Source organism: Symphalangus syndactylus, chromosome 19 (genome assembly GCF_028878055.3).
Source record: "Symphalangus syndactylus isolate Jambi chromosome 19, NHGRI_mSymSyn1-v2.1_pri, whole genome shotgun sequence".
NCBI classification, from domain to species: Eukaryota; Metazoa; Chordata; class Mammalia; order Primates; family Hylobatidae; genus Symphalangus; species Symphalangus syndactylus.
Window position 1 is genome coordinate 24,725,360 of NC_072434.2, and position 14,618 is coordinate 24,739,977.

Below are 14,618 nucleotides of genomic sequence, written 5' to 3' on the forward strand. Positions count from 1 at the left end.
TAGTAGAGAGATGGCAGCACGTCCATTAGTCATAGGCAATGTCTAAGGATCTGAGTTGAAAGCCTAATCCTATTATTCACTATGGAGTGCCCTGAAAAAAAGTTAACTTCATCTGAGTCTGCTTTTCCTCCATTTTCAAAGGATGATAATATGTACCTTACAGGGCTAGTAGAAGAATCACATGGGAAGATGTATTTGTACAAGTTTGTGAACTATAAGTCAGGGGTCCCCAACCCCTGGAATGTGGACCGGTACTAGTAGGTCAGTGGCCTGTTAGGAAGTGGGCCACACAGCAGAAGGTGAGGGGTGTGGTGGGTGAGTGAGCATTACTGCCTGAGCTTCGACTCCTGTCAGATCAGGAGCTGCCTTAGATTGTCATAGGAGCGCAAATCCTATTGTGAAATGAGCACGGGAGGAATCCAGGTTGTGCACTCCTTATGAGAATGTAACTAACGCCTGATGATCTGAGGTGGAATAGTTTCATCCCTAAACTAGCCCACCCCCCACCACTCTCCTACTCCCCGTCTGTGGAAAAAATGTCTTCCAGAAAACCAGTCCCTGGTGCCAAAACGTTTGGGGATCATTGCGATAAATAAGATAAATGTTAGTCATAATTATCATAGAACATGGAAAGTATGTTCTAAATCTGTGTCTCCAAACTCTCAGTCTTCACACTTAGGAAGATAAATTTTTACCACTTGATGCCAGTTCCCAGTTCCCTCAGTCCTTGCCTTCTTTCTTTCTCCCTCTCCTCTTTCCCCTAGCTCCCAGGACCCACAGCAGAAATTTAAATATTTTATAAACTCATAATGTAATTTAAACCTAAACAGGGTTTCAAGAGTTCTTTCCTCCTCCTCCTTCCTCATCACCTCCACCACCATCAAGGGTGCCAGTGGTTTACAGAAGTAGTCTGGGAATGGCAGCTGCCCAGCAACTCAAGAACTTGGGGCTCATGGCGTGTTGCACATCTACCAGGAAGAAGAAGCTCCTGAAACTATGGGGAGTTGGTCTTGGGAACACCCCTTTTCACTGGGATGAGGTGGGGGTGCCCCATCCCAGCTCACCGTTCAGGCAATCCAGAATGTTTCCAGAATCACCATTGAACAACCCTGTTCATTACCCCACACTGGCCAAGTTTAGAGAGCAATTCAGTGACTAAGCCACAAAACAACTCCACATAGTTTTCACTCCAAAGTTGACAATCTTTCCTCTACATTAACTACCCCAAATCCTGTGTACTGTCTAGACCTCTAAAGTTCTTCACAAACCGCTGCCAGCCTCATTAAGATTCCTGTTTCTGAGAGCTTGATATAGGTTTGGTGCTTAGTTATGCACACTAAGATGATAATTCAGCCTAAACTTTCAGAAGGGAATTTACCCTATTTATCAAACAAAGCATAGTATTGTGCTGGTTTTCAATAATTCTCATTGAAGAGTTCCCAATGGTTTTGTTGAAAGCCCAAATGCGAGACCCGTTATGAATTCTATAAATAAGCAATAGCCAGTCTAGCACCCATTCGTAGACTATAGAATACAATTCATATTTCTCAAGTCTGTTTGATATCATGGCTAATAAAGTGGAAATTCAGGATTTCTAGGCTCTACGAGGTAAGATCTTTCTCTTCTAGAAGAGCCAGCAAACTCTGGGTAATGGTAGTGAGGGCATGAACCTGCGACCTAAGATTCTGCACGGTTTCAGAGCCTGAGACTGACTTATTATGCACCCCTGTCTCTGGCTGCAAAAAAAAAGGAAGAGGTTTTCCCACTTACCAATATTTCATACTGGTCATATATAATTAGTAATTATATAACCTGGTTATGCTTAAACAAGAACCTAGGCATTTTCCTGAATTCAATTCTAATTCTTTAGCCAAGGTCTTCTAAAACTCTACCATCTATCTCTGTGATATCTATGTCTCCCAAACATGCATCCTATTCTTCCACCCAGTGTAAATACCCAGAGTTTCTGTCCTCCTGTTCCTGGACCTTTGCATAGTTCAATTAAAATTCATAGTTTTTCTTCTGCCTGAAATCATCTGTATTTGTCAAAATGCTCCATAACCCTCAAAGCTCAATTTAGATACTTTCTTTTACATGAAGACTTCCCTGACCTTCTTAACAAGTTTTAATAGTTATTTCCTCTTATAATTCTAAAGTCTTGGGTCCATTTCACTAGTACATATAGTCTGTCTTATAGTGTATATTATCAATGTATTGTATTATCTCCTGTGGTTGAAAATAGATTCCTTGCCCACAAATGCCATGCCATTCGTTTTTGAAATGTCCATAGTGTCTAGAACTAATTTGTTTCTAGTGGGTCTTCAAAAAATTTTGAAATTATTTTGGTAAGACACTTGTCCAAGTGTATCACAAGTTAGAAAAATATGTGGAGGAAATACCAAGGGTCTGTTTTAAAACATCGGTTTTATTATTATTCAGTTATGGTGAGGCCAACACACCTGGAGACAACTGTCATTGAAAAGATTGTTTCCTATTCACAGTTCCAAAAGGAGGGGGCATGCCACACCACAGGGGGGACCACACAGGGAAGCACAGGGCCAGTCAGGAGGCAAGAGGTAGAAAAATGTAGGCTAGAGCCTTTATTTTGTTTTTCTTAGCAAGAAGGAGTGGGAGAGGTAGACAGGCTATGCAGGTTTATGATTGGCTAGTTTGAATAGTTTCATCATAATGTGTGTCAGAGGAGACAGGGAAAGAGAGATGAAGCGGTTGGCCCTAGTTGTCTGATACCTGGCATCCTGTGGTGATTTAATCAGGGTAATAGTGGCCCTGGAGTATAAGAGCTGGATAAAAAAGGCAGTTGGGGGTTATGAACTGTGGATTGGTTAGTTTTCATATGAAAAGTACACCAGCAGGCCAACTCATTGGCAATCTCTAGGAATTGGCTAGTCTGGAGAGAGGCAGCAATGCCCCAGATGTCAAAACATCAGAGGTACAGAAGATAAAGAGGCATGATTTAGTGCAGGATCTTCTTGCCCACCAGAGACGACCATCTCTTCCTCACAGATACTCACTGCCCTTCTCTGTACCTTCCTTTATTATGTCCCCATTCATCTGCTTGTGAATAAGTATAGTAATAGTCCAATAACAACATAATAACATGTGTTTTCCATAGAATTGATTGATTATTTAGATTCAGCCTTTTAGGTACCATGATAATCAACCCTTAAAACTTTAGCATACACCACACAGAAAAGTACACTTATCTTTATAGTATACAGTTTAATGAATTATCATAAAGTGATGACATTTATTTACATGCCAACAATTCTGAGACACTTTGAAAACATATACTACACTTCCTTATAGTGTTGCATGGTGTTTAGAAGTGTAGACTTTATTCTGGAATGTCTGTGTTCAAATCCTGGCTTTGCCAACCACCATCTGTTACTGTTAGGCATGACACTTAATCCTTCTCTTAACCTTTCTCAATTTCCTCATATGTTAAACAGGGATACTAATAATAATGTTTCTGTAGGGTTGTTGTGAGGAATCAATGTGCTTAGAACAGTTCCTGGCATAAAATCCACGCTCAACAATATTTGCTTTTATTATTACTGAGAAATAGTACATAAAATGCATGGTTAAACTATTACTGATACAATACAGAATGATATAAAAGATTCAAAAGATGTTTTTAGCTGCTGGCCTATCATCTTCATGTGATGGCTATACTCTTGGCATTCTACTATTGGCTTTCTGTAGATTTTATTTCTTTTTAACAAGTCAGGATATTTGTCAAAATGTCTTTTAATTTTTTCTCATTGTTATAGCTTCAATAGTAGAGTAGAACTTAGAATTTAATATGTATCCAATAAATATTTTTGAAAGGATGAAGAAACTATCCCTTCTTTGCTTTTGCCATTATAGTTGCTTACCAGTATCAAACAACAAAATATGTTGCTTGTAATCTGCTAAGAACAAGAAAACCAAGTGATCCAATGTGGGTGGGTCCACGTGTAGCCTTAGCTGGAATGCAGACATGTCCAAACACCACCAAAAATCAATTTGACCAGGGAAATGAAGAAAAAAATTCATTTTCAGGAAAGGATGAATCAAACAGCAAATTGGGTCATTTATTAAGCTTGACAGTACATTTTTGTATTTGTAACTTGATTCTAACTCCCATCCAGTCTCATAGACTCATGTTAGGGTTCTACTGGACCATAAATTGATATCAAAAACACTGTATTAGAAACTCTTTACAATGGGATGTCAGCAACAGAACTCTGGAATGCCTCTCACCAGGTATAGCTCAAAACGTGGAGAGATGGGCAACCTCTCCTTTCTTTACTTCTCTCCCATTTTGCCACAGACTCATCTTAAAGCTCTGGAGTTTGAAAGATTCCCTCCCGTATTAGTCCATTCTTGCACTGCTATAAAGAACTACCTGAGACTGGGTATTTATAAAGAAAAGAGGTTTAATTGGCTCCTGGTTCCACAGGCTGTACCAGAAGCATACTGGGGAGGTCTCAGGAAACTTATAATCATGGCAGAAGGCAAAGAGGAAAGAGGCACAGCTTACATGGATGGAGCAGGAAAAGAGAGTGAAGGAGGAGGTGCTATACACAGAAACAACCAGATCTTGTGAGAACTCTGTCACAAGACAGTGCAAGGGGGATTGTGCTAAACCATTAGAAACCACCCCCATGATCAAATCACCTCCCACCAGGCCCCGCCTCCAACACTGGGAATTACAATTCAACATAAGATTTGAGCAGGGACACAGAGCCGAACCATATCAACTCCCAATCATTATTGACAGTGATCCCTAATGGTAGACTGCTGACATGGTAGAGTGATGATGAACAGAGGCAGGATCTTACATCAAAGAAGAAGGCTGACACATCAAAGCAAGGGATTCTTGGGAAAAAAGGTCGGCATGCCCATTGGAATGTCAGTGCTCACGCTGGAAATGGAAGTGGAGCTCAACAGATGGTTAGAAGTAGATGACTAGTTTTGATGATAAAAATTGATGAGATGTTTTCAGGGTTTTTTTTTTTTTTTTTCATTTAATAGACATTACGATAGGTCCCGCTAAAGACGTCCATGGTCTAATCCTTGGAGCCTGTGAACATGTTATCTTACCCGGCAAAAGTGTCTTTGCAGATGCGCTTAAGATTGAGGCCCTTGAGATTGGGAGAGTACTGTGGATTATACAGATAGGCCCAATCTAATCACATGAGTTCTTAAAGGCAGAGAATCCTTCCCAACTGTAGAGAACCAGAGAGATGGCAGCATTAGAAGGATTCTACCTGCAGTTGCTTCGAAGATGGAAGAAGGGGCCATGAACCAAAGAAAGTGGGGAGCCTCTAGAAGTAGGAAAAAGCAAAGGAACACATTCTCCCCTAGAGCCTCCAGAAGGAATCAGCCCTGCTGAAATCTTGTGAGACTCCTCTAATATCTCTGACCTACAGGACTGTAAGATAATAACTTTGTATTATTTAATTTACTATAGCCCCAATAGAAAATGAATATACATATTTATGGAGTGCACCCTGGGCCAGCACTTGGGCTAAATACTAAAGCTACAACAGTGTGCAAAGTAGACCCCTTCCTGCCCTAATGAGGCTGACAGTCTGGGAATTACAGGTTTCTAAACCAAGTGAAAACTGTAGTAGAAATAAGTATAAAATAGGGAGGAAGATTCTTGTCAAGGCACTTACCTTCTATTATATTGTCTCCAAACCATACTCCATATCTTAAAAACAGACAATTTCTGAATCCATTTTTCTTTAGTGTGTGTTTCACAAAAATATAATGCATTTATATAAGTAACTTCAGGAACTTTTACTATTGAGATAAAGTAGTACTCAAAAGCGAATTTTTTAAAAAAAGTAAATAATTCTACAACATTATTTAGAAAGAACTTCCAGAGAGGATGAGGAGGATGAATAGCTAACAATGAACTTGGCAGAGGTAATAAAAACAAATGACCTAAAAACAGAAATACCATTTGATCCAGCAATCCCATTTACTGGGCATATACCCAAAGGAATATAAATCCTTCTATCATAAAGACACACATACACTTACATTCAGTGCAGCACCATTCAGAATAGCAAAGGCATGGAATCAACCTAAATGTTCATCAGTGGTAGACTGGATAAAGAAAACATGGTACATATACACCATGGAATACTATGCAGCCATTAAGAAGAATGAGATCATGTCCTTTGCAGGAACATAAAAGGAGCTAGATGCCATTATCCTTAGCAGAATAATGCAGGAAGAGAAAACCAAATACCACATGTTCTCATTATAAGTGGAAGCTAAATGATGAGAATACATGGACACATAGAGAGGAACAATAGACACTGGGGCCTATCAGAGGGTGGAGGGTGGGAGAAAGGAGAGGATCAGGAAAAATAGCTAATGGGTACTAGGCTTAGTACGTGGGTGATAAAATAATCTGCACAACAAACCCCCATGACACAATAGCTAATGGGTACTAGGCTTAATACAGTGCAGATAAAATAATTTGCACTTAGTATAGTGCAGATAAAATAATCTGCACAACAAACCCCCATGACACAATAGCTAATGGGTACTAGACTTAGTATCTGGGTGATAAAATAATCTGCACAACAAACTCCCATGACACAATTTTACTATATCATAAGCCTGCACATGTACCCCTGAACCTAAAATAAAAGTTAAATTAAAAAATAATAAAATTTGAAAAAAGGATCTTCATTTTGTCTTAAGGACATTATTGAGTGACTTTACTCTTGAGCATGGTTTGCAAAAAGGATATGAACTAGTTAGAAATACTTAAAATCATCAAATAATTTGAAATGATTTCACCATCTCAGCAATAAATGAGACATTAAATTTTAAAAAATGACATACAGAGTTAAATGCAGAAGGCTGCAAATGTTTATGTGTAGTTTAGTAAAATTGGTTATTTATGAGCCACTACACAGAAATACAAATACATATATACTTATGACACATTGATTAACTGATTTTAAGTCACAAATATCTGAAGAAATGAAGCACATTCTTTCATTATTCGACTTCAAAAATTTATTTTGTATTTGGATTTAATGCAAAATATTAAAGTGAATGCCATTTCTTGAGAAATAAAATACCTTCTTTTTTTGTTTTCACCGACAGAATCCAATTGGCTTAGCTGGGAAGACAAAAAAAAATTGAAATAACTGACTTTTAAATAATCAGTCTGCCCTTTTGGTGAAGATTAGCATACTTAACTATATCATGTATCCTTATAGAAATGCATCCTAATTTATGTGAAGATAAATTGGGAAGGAGACAGAAACCCATATTAATGGGAATATTAGAGAAAGTGCCTTCTATCTGGCTGTAATAAAATAATGAACAATATTTTTAAATGACAACGATAAGAACTCTTCTATAACACTAATAGCTCTCACTGATAATTTCCATAGACACTATCTTAATGAATGAGTTAACTTAGTTCCTAATTTCCACTATTCTATTATACCTCTCTAGTGTCCATAAGGATTTCTTAACCTCAACACTATTGACATTTGGACTGGATAATTCTCTATTGTTGGGCACGCCCTGTGCATTGTAACATTTAGCAGCATCTCTGACTTCCATTCACTCAATGCCAGCAGTACCTTCTCCCTACCCATCTCTACCTGGTTTGACAATGAAAAATGTCTCCAGATACTGCCATGTCCTTGGGGAGTCAAAATATTACTGGTTGAGAATCACTGGCCTAAGTGATGACCAGTGTTAATGTAAACTAAAAAAAAAAAAAATTGTAATTCATGGTTGCACTTCCTATTTATTATTGACTTGGTGAAGGAAACAGCTCACATTAGCGGGGCGTGGGGAAGTTTTCTGAGTTAAGTTTGTTACCTATTGAACTTTAGGCACAGACCTTTCATTGGAATAACCAACCCTTATCATCTTCATAGCCAGAAAATAAAACTTTAAAAATCCTAGTAATGTCTAGAAACAATATAATATTCTGTCAGCCACTCTCTCAAATCATTTTATTGACTCCATTCTAGCTAAATCTAAGGACATTTATGTATAAAGACCAAAAACAGGACAAATCTTAAAAGCAACCTAAGAATTATATAAATATTGTGTATAATATCAAGAATAAGATTTTTACAAATCACAGAACAGTAGGTGCAGAGAGATTTAGAAAGTTTAATCCTTTGTCATGAAATAGGTTGATGACTAAATTACCTGGCATGTAAAATGTGTGATGACACATAAAATGTTAAAGATACATAAAAATCCCATTTTTATTTTTATAAGTTTACTTACAAAGTGCTTAATGCCCAGAGAGGGAACAGTGTGAGAAGATCGGGGAGAGGAAAAAGGAGTTTCTAAAGGAACTACTGAATTATATATCATTTCTATTCCTTCCATAGCCAGAGTAACTTTGGGGTTTATTTACAACACATAATGACAAGGATTTTAAACAGTGCATGGGCTCAATGTTTTCAAAGAAATATTACTTACAAATCTCTGAATTCCTTAAAAGTGGAATAACACATCCTGAAAATGAAAAATATCATTGTATAAAATTGGAAACTAGTTCAACTCTCTAAAGACACGTTCCATAGAGTCACCTAGCAAAGAAGCAGAGCTGACAGATTTCCATAGCTAAACTGTGTTATGCCTGTGAAACGCTAAGGAGAAAACATTGGCTTATTTGGGCAGATAATATATTTAAGAGAATGAATTAAGTATATAAAGCCCAAGGTAAACTGGTGTAGTATTACTACTTTCATACCCACATGTCCTGGGTGTATTGCAATAAAATGAATACCTAGATTTGTTATTTCTGGAATATCAAAATTAACATGGGTTGGGAAAAATAGCTTTTATCTGAAATTTTATTGAAAGAAATCAGTATCCTAGACTGATGACTTAGCAGAGATACAAGTTTTTAAAAATCATCCTTTTTTTTTACACATTGCCACCAAATACCCAACAAGGGAAACGGTTTCTGTAATGAGCTGGATCAGATTTCAGTTGGCCCATTGTACATAGCTGGTGTGTAATTCTCGATTTCAGGGAACAATGGTATGTTTAAATAATATTAATCTCACTTCTAAAGAGTGAATACTTTTGAATCTTTCATTTTTACATTACCAGGTGAATTCCTGTGGCTTAATATATGGAAAGACCAGATCTTAGAGTACAATGCACACACACACACACACACACACACACACACACATACATAGATATACATAAGCAGGCTGTGTGTTCTTTTGCCCTTAGAGATTGAAATTTGATTTACCAAGCTAGTGGACAGGTTGGCAATTGAAATCAAACTGCTCTCTGCTTCTCAAAACACTAGGCATGAGGGTCATTTCTTCTGATTGGTTATCCCTGGAGAGAAGTAAAGAGCAGAGGGAGAAAATATTGTGGCTAAATGCACCTGAGCTAGCTGCTGGATCAATGGTCAGTATCAGCAGGGCTCTATTTAATGAAGCGTACACCAGTGTCACCGCCTTGCTGACAACAGTGGGTAGCGCTGGTGCCAATGCAGAGGAAGCGGAATCTATTGGAAGACAAAATAATTGCTTCATTTTGCAGTACAAAGATATAAATCTGATTTTTTTGTGTACATGAGAGCAAGCTTTAAATCCTTAACTGGAAGAGGGCCTTGCACAAAACACAGAGTCAAACATGATAGAAAGAGATTGTGCAAGGCAGTCTGGTTCACAGAACTCCGGGAGAATTGCTAAGAGGGCTTTATAGTCAAGGAATCGCAGGCTCGGTGGGCAAACACTCACCCGAAAGCATGCTGTCTTAGTTACGGAGAGAAAATAGTTGTTTTCACTTGTGCTTTTTCATAATAAAGTGTTTTGACAAATCAATAGACACAGGGAAAAACACCCACTGATGTGATTTACACCTAATTTATCTAATTATTGCCTCATTATTAAGGGGGAGCCTCAGCAGGGCACCCCTCCCAAATGCTGTATCTGGCATACACTTGAGAGTTAAAAGGCAAATGGAAGTGACAGACCTAACTCAGAATATCCATGTCATGTTTAAATTTTCCTGAATTTCCTTGAACTGCCTTTGTGCTGGCAAGTAAAATTATGAAGCAGTTAAATATTTTTCAAGATGTGTTTCTAAATGTCACAAGGATTAAAATTAAGGCACAATTTCTCTGAAACAACACAAGGCAGCCTATAATTAAGGAATTCACATTATATCTATAGCATTTATGAATATTTTCAGATCTCCACATCATAGTCCACCTTAAATCTGGATCAAATAAAAAATGCATTATGCTTATTTTTATGCGTTAGGGTAAATCAGTCCCTAACTAGACACCTGGAAAATTGCTAAAACAGACACAACTTGCTTCAAAGTAGCCCTGTTATAATAGTAGAAAAGTAGAGAACCGTACTTCTCTTTACAATCTTAGTGGAACAGAGTGTGAATTCAAATTGATAGTCATACAAATTGTAAGTCATAACTTTAAAACACAACCAACACTTTAGAGCCATTATTCTCAATGAACGACTTTCTTTAAGCTTTTATAAATATCTCAATATTCTTTGCAAGATCTCCTTATTCTTGTCTTCCTAACATTTTTTCATTCACTGAGTTTCCACACAAATATTCATTTCGATATAGAATAAGAGATCTCTGTCCTCCTGTTCCCTCATTCTCCCTTTGTTCTTCCTGAGCCTTCACACTGCAGTCTTTCATTGAAAAATTCCATTTAGCCAAATTCCTTTTGAAATCAAAACAACTCATCCCTCGGTAGCCAACTCATTGGATTCTGGATGGTGGACAGGAGCAAGGAGAAAGGTACTTGAAGAGCCCTGGCTCACATCCTCTTGGACTGCATTTGACTCCAGCCTTTGCTGAGACAACCAGCTTCACCCTGGTGAGCCACAGCATCTGACCTCAGTTGCTACACTTGATTCTCCTGTCTGCCCAGGGCTTCTCTGACGCTAGGGTAAGGGATGCCTGGGAAACTGGCCTGGAACTTATGTATGCACGGCCTCTAAGTGGGGGGGGGAGGGGGGGTGACATTCCCATGCTTGAACAATACAAGACAAGAATCAAGGCGTAAGTGCTTCCCTCTTCCATTCTTGAGGTAGACAATCCCAGGCATGCCTTCTCTAGCCTAGAAATTCCCAGTAGGATTGAGTTCTGTTTCTTCAGTTGTGATGAACTGCAGAAACACTCTTGTATTGCCTTTTTCTCCTTCCCTATTGCATAATTCCAAAGTCTCCCACTTTCATTTCATATGATCACTTCCCAAAATGAATGACCTGCAGGCAGCCCCTTGTCTCAGACTGCTTTTGGATTGAGGTGAGAGTGTACCTAGGCTAAGGTACTTACTGCAAACAATAACCACATTCGTGTGTGTGCTAGAACCACAATAAAGAGGGCAAATTCTGAGATGATTCTAGAGTGTGCTATTTTAGAGAGTGACCAAGTCAACAAGGTCAGGGATGCTGGAGGGAGGGTGGTTGGTGACATCATATTAGATAGCATAGTCTGGGAAGTCCTCTTCAAGAGGGAGCCTTTGAACATCAATGGCAGGAAGGAATTGGCTAAGAGAAAAGGTGAGGACAGGGGCTTAAGTTTACCTTTACTCAAAATAGGGCAAGGTTTTTGAGGCAGCTTAGATAGGTGTATCCTGAAAATAGAAAGAACATCAAGATGGTGGGAGCATAGTGGGTAGGAGAGAGAACCAGGTACCAGCTTGTTCTCCAGGCCTTTTCAGGCCATGATAGTTTGGCTTTTAAATACAACAAGAAGATATTGAAAGATTTTCAGCAGATAAAGAAAAATGATGCGATTTATATTATGAATAGTTTATGTTGATGGTGGCATGGAAAACTGACTGTAGAAAGGTAAGAGTGGAAACAGGTAGAACAAATGGGAGAATCAGATGATAGTGGGTTAGACTCGAACAGTGGGAGAGGCGAGAAAGAAAGCCTAGCAGCACAATGAACCTACAGGCTTTATCCCCAAACAATATTTAGATTTAAAATCAAATTTAATTTGATACCTTGTTGATTGGATGGGCTGGCATACATGTTTAAGGGTGGGGAGAGTACCTAGTGTCCTTTCCATACTCTGAGGTTATCAGCTCTACATACAATAAAATAGTAATTTGGCATTCTACATTTGAAAGACTGTGGCTTCTTAGTGTGGCATATATTTTTCATGATATGGTCCTGTTCTTTTACATCAGGATAGCCTTTTAAAAAGTCCATTTGTATAACGTGCCGGTCTTGTTACAGTGCTGATGTGAAGTGAGCAAAGGGGAGGTGTTCTGCAAAGTAAGATGGAGTTCCATGATCTATAACACCTAATATGCAATGTTATATTAGATTAATAAATATTAGCATAGAGGTGAAATAATAACTTATTTCATAGAGGTGAAATAATAACTTATTTCATAGAGGTGAAATAATGCAGTGAATAACAGAACACTGAAAGTCAAGAGTAACTAATACAACAGACTGGAACAACATTTTTTGATATTTGCTGAACATTAACAGCTTACTAAATGAAATACATACTTTTCAAAGTTAAGGAAAAATATTGGATGGAAACAACATCTAGCTATGTAATAAGATATCACTGAAAGAGACGCCATTTGTTGAATTCATTCTGAGAAATCTACTGATTCAATATTTATGCTTACCTTCAATATTTATGGTCCCAGGTATTTAAGTTATATGCATATATCTGGATGATTAGTTAATAACTGTACTCTTGTGACATTCGACTCTTTAAATTTTATTTATGTATTTTTTTTGAGATGGAGTCTTGCTCTGCTGCCCAGACTTGAGTGCAATGGTGCAATCTTGGCTCATTGCAATCTCTGCCTCCCAGGTTCAAGTGATTCTCCCGCCTCAGCCTCCCAAGTAGCTGGGATTACAGGCATGTGCCATCACGCCAAGCTAATTTTGTATTTTTAGTAGAGATGGGGTTTCACCATGTTGGCCAGGCTGGCCTCGAACTCCTGACCTCAGGTGATCCTCCTGCCTTGGCCTGCCAAAGTGCTTGGATTACAGGCGTGAGCCACCATGCCCAGCCCTTAAATGTTATTTTTAAGTGTCTTATATCTTTCCCTTCCCTTTTCTGTCTTTTAAACCACAATTTCTTGCTTCATGTCCTTTCCTTTCCTTTAAGACAGATAGGGCTGGAGCTGTCTGCAGGACTACGGCTCCAGAGGACTTTGGAGATGAGGAGGCAGCTGGGCCTGCAGGGTGTCCAGGGCTGAGACAGAGGAGGTGGTGGAAGTCTGCAAGTCTGTGCCAAGGAGGTTGTCTGAGCCAAGCAGCAGTCGGTAGGGTCAGAAGACCATCTACGTACAGTGGGAAAAAACAAATATTGATACTGAGACCCAGGTTTCTCATTGTCTGAAAAGAGAGTTAAAATTCAGAAAAATAAAAACAAGAAAACAAAAACTTATGGTGTTGGACTAGAACTGAAAGTCTTAGGGTAACCTCATAGTTTTGTTTTTCATATAGACAGATGGATACAGAAATATATGTAAACGTGTATGTGCATTTCCTAGTTCTGTCTATTGAAAAGGCCCAGAAGCAATGCCAGCCCAGTACAAATGAGCACACCTGGCATCCAGGTCTCTATTTCTAAATACCATTCTTCTATAAAATAAATCGAGTACTTTGGGGAAAAAAAACAAAAACAAACAAACAAACCAAACAAACCTGATTCTAGGCCTGGGAAATACAGGATATAAGATTAACCTATTTTATATATATATATATATATATATATATATGGCATTCTACATTTGAAAGACTGTGGCTTCTTAGTGTGGCATATATTTTTCATGAAATGGTCCTGTTCTTTTACATCAGGATAGCCTTTTAAAAAGTCCATTTGTATAACGTGCCGGTCTTGTTACAGTGCTGATGTACCAGAAATTAAGGAAATGCTCAAAAAATGATGGGGATTTGTCAAAAAGATACAGGAGCCAGTTTGTAGGGGCTCCCATTAACAAAATAAGGGACAATTTATGCATCAGAGAAGTAATAAGAGTAACAGATTATAACCCATTGAATAAGAATCTGTGTCTACACTGATATAAGTAATAAAGGAATAAAACATAAATTGGAGGAAAGGAGAAATTTTAATAGAATGTTAGCCAATAAATGTAGGAGGAATGACTATGTTGGTGTCAACATTTGGCAACCATCATAGTAATACTTCAGACAGGCAAGAATGATCAATAGATGGTAAAACTATTTAGAACTATTTAAAACTATTGATTTATGTTTATTGAGAAACAAAATATCGATATATTCTCAAAGTATCTAACCCACTACATACTATTAATTACAAAGAAATAAACAGTAACTTTATAGTTAAGATCACCAGTTTACCAAGTGATCAAAGTTTACATCACCAATAACAGACAAATTGGCATTCTTTCTTTATGATAGGTTGCACTGAGATAAACTCAACATCATCACTTCAGTGATATTCCTGCCCGAATCTAATCATGAGGAAATACCAGACAAACCCAAATCGAAGGACAGTCTACAAAACTGGTTTCTAGTTCTAAAATATGTCAAGGTCATGCCAAATAAAAAATAGACTGAGAAATTATTATAGATTGAGGGTGA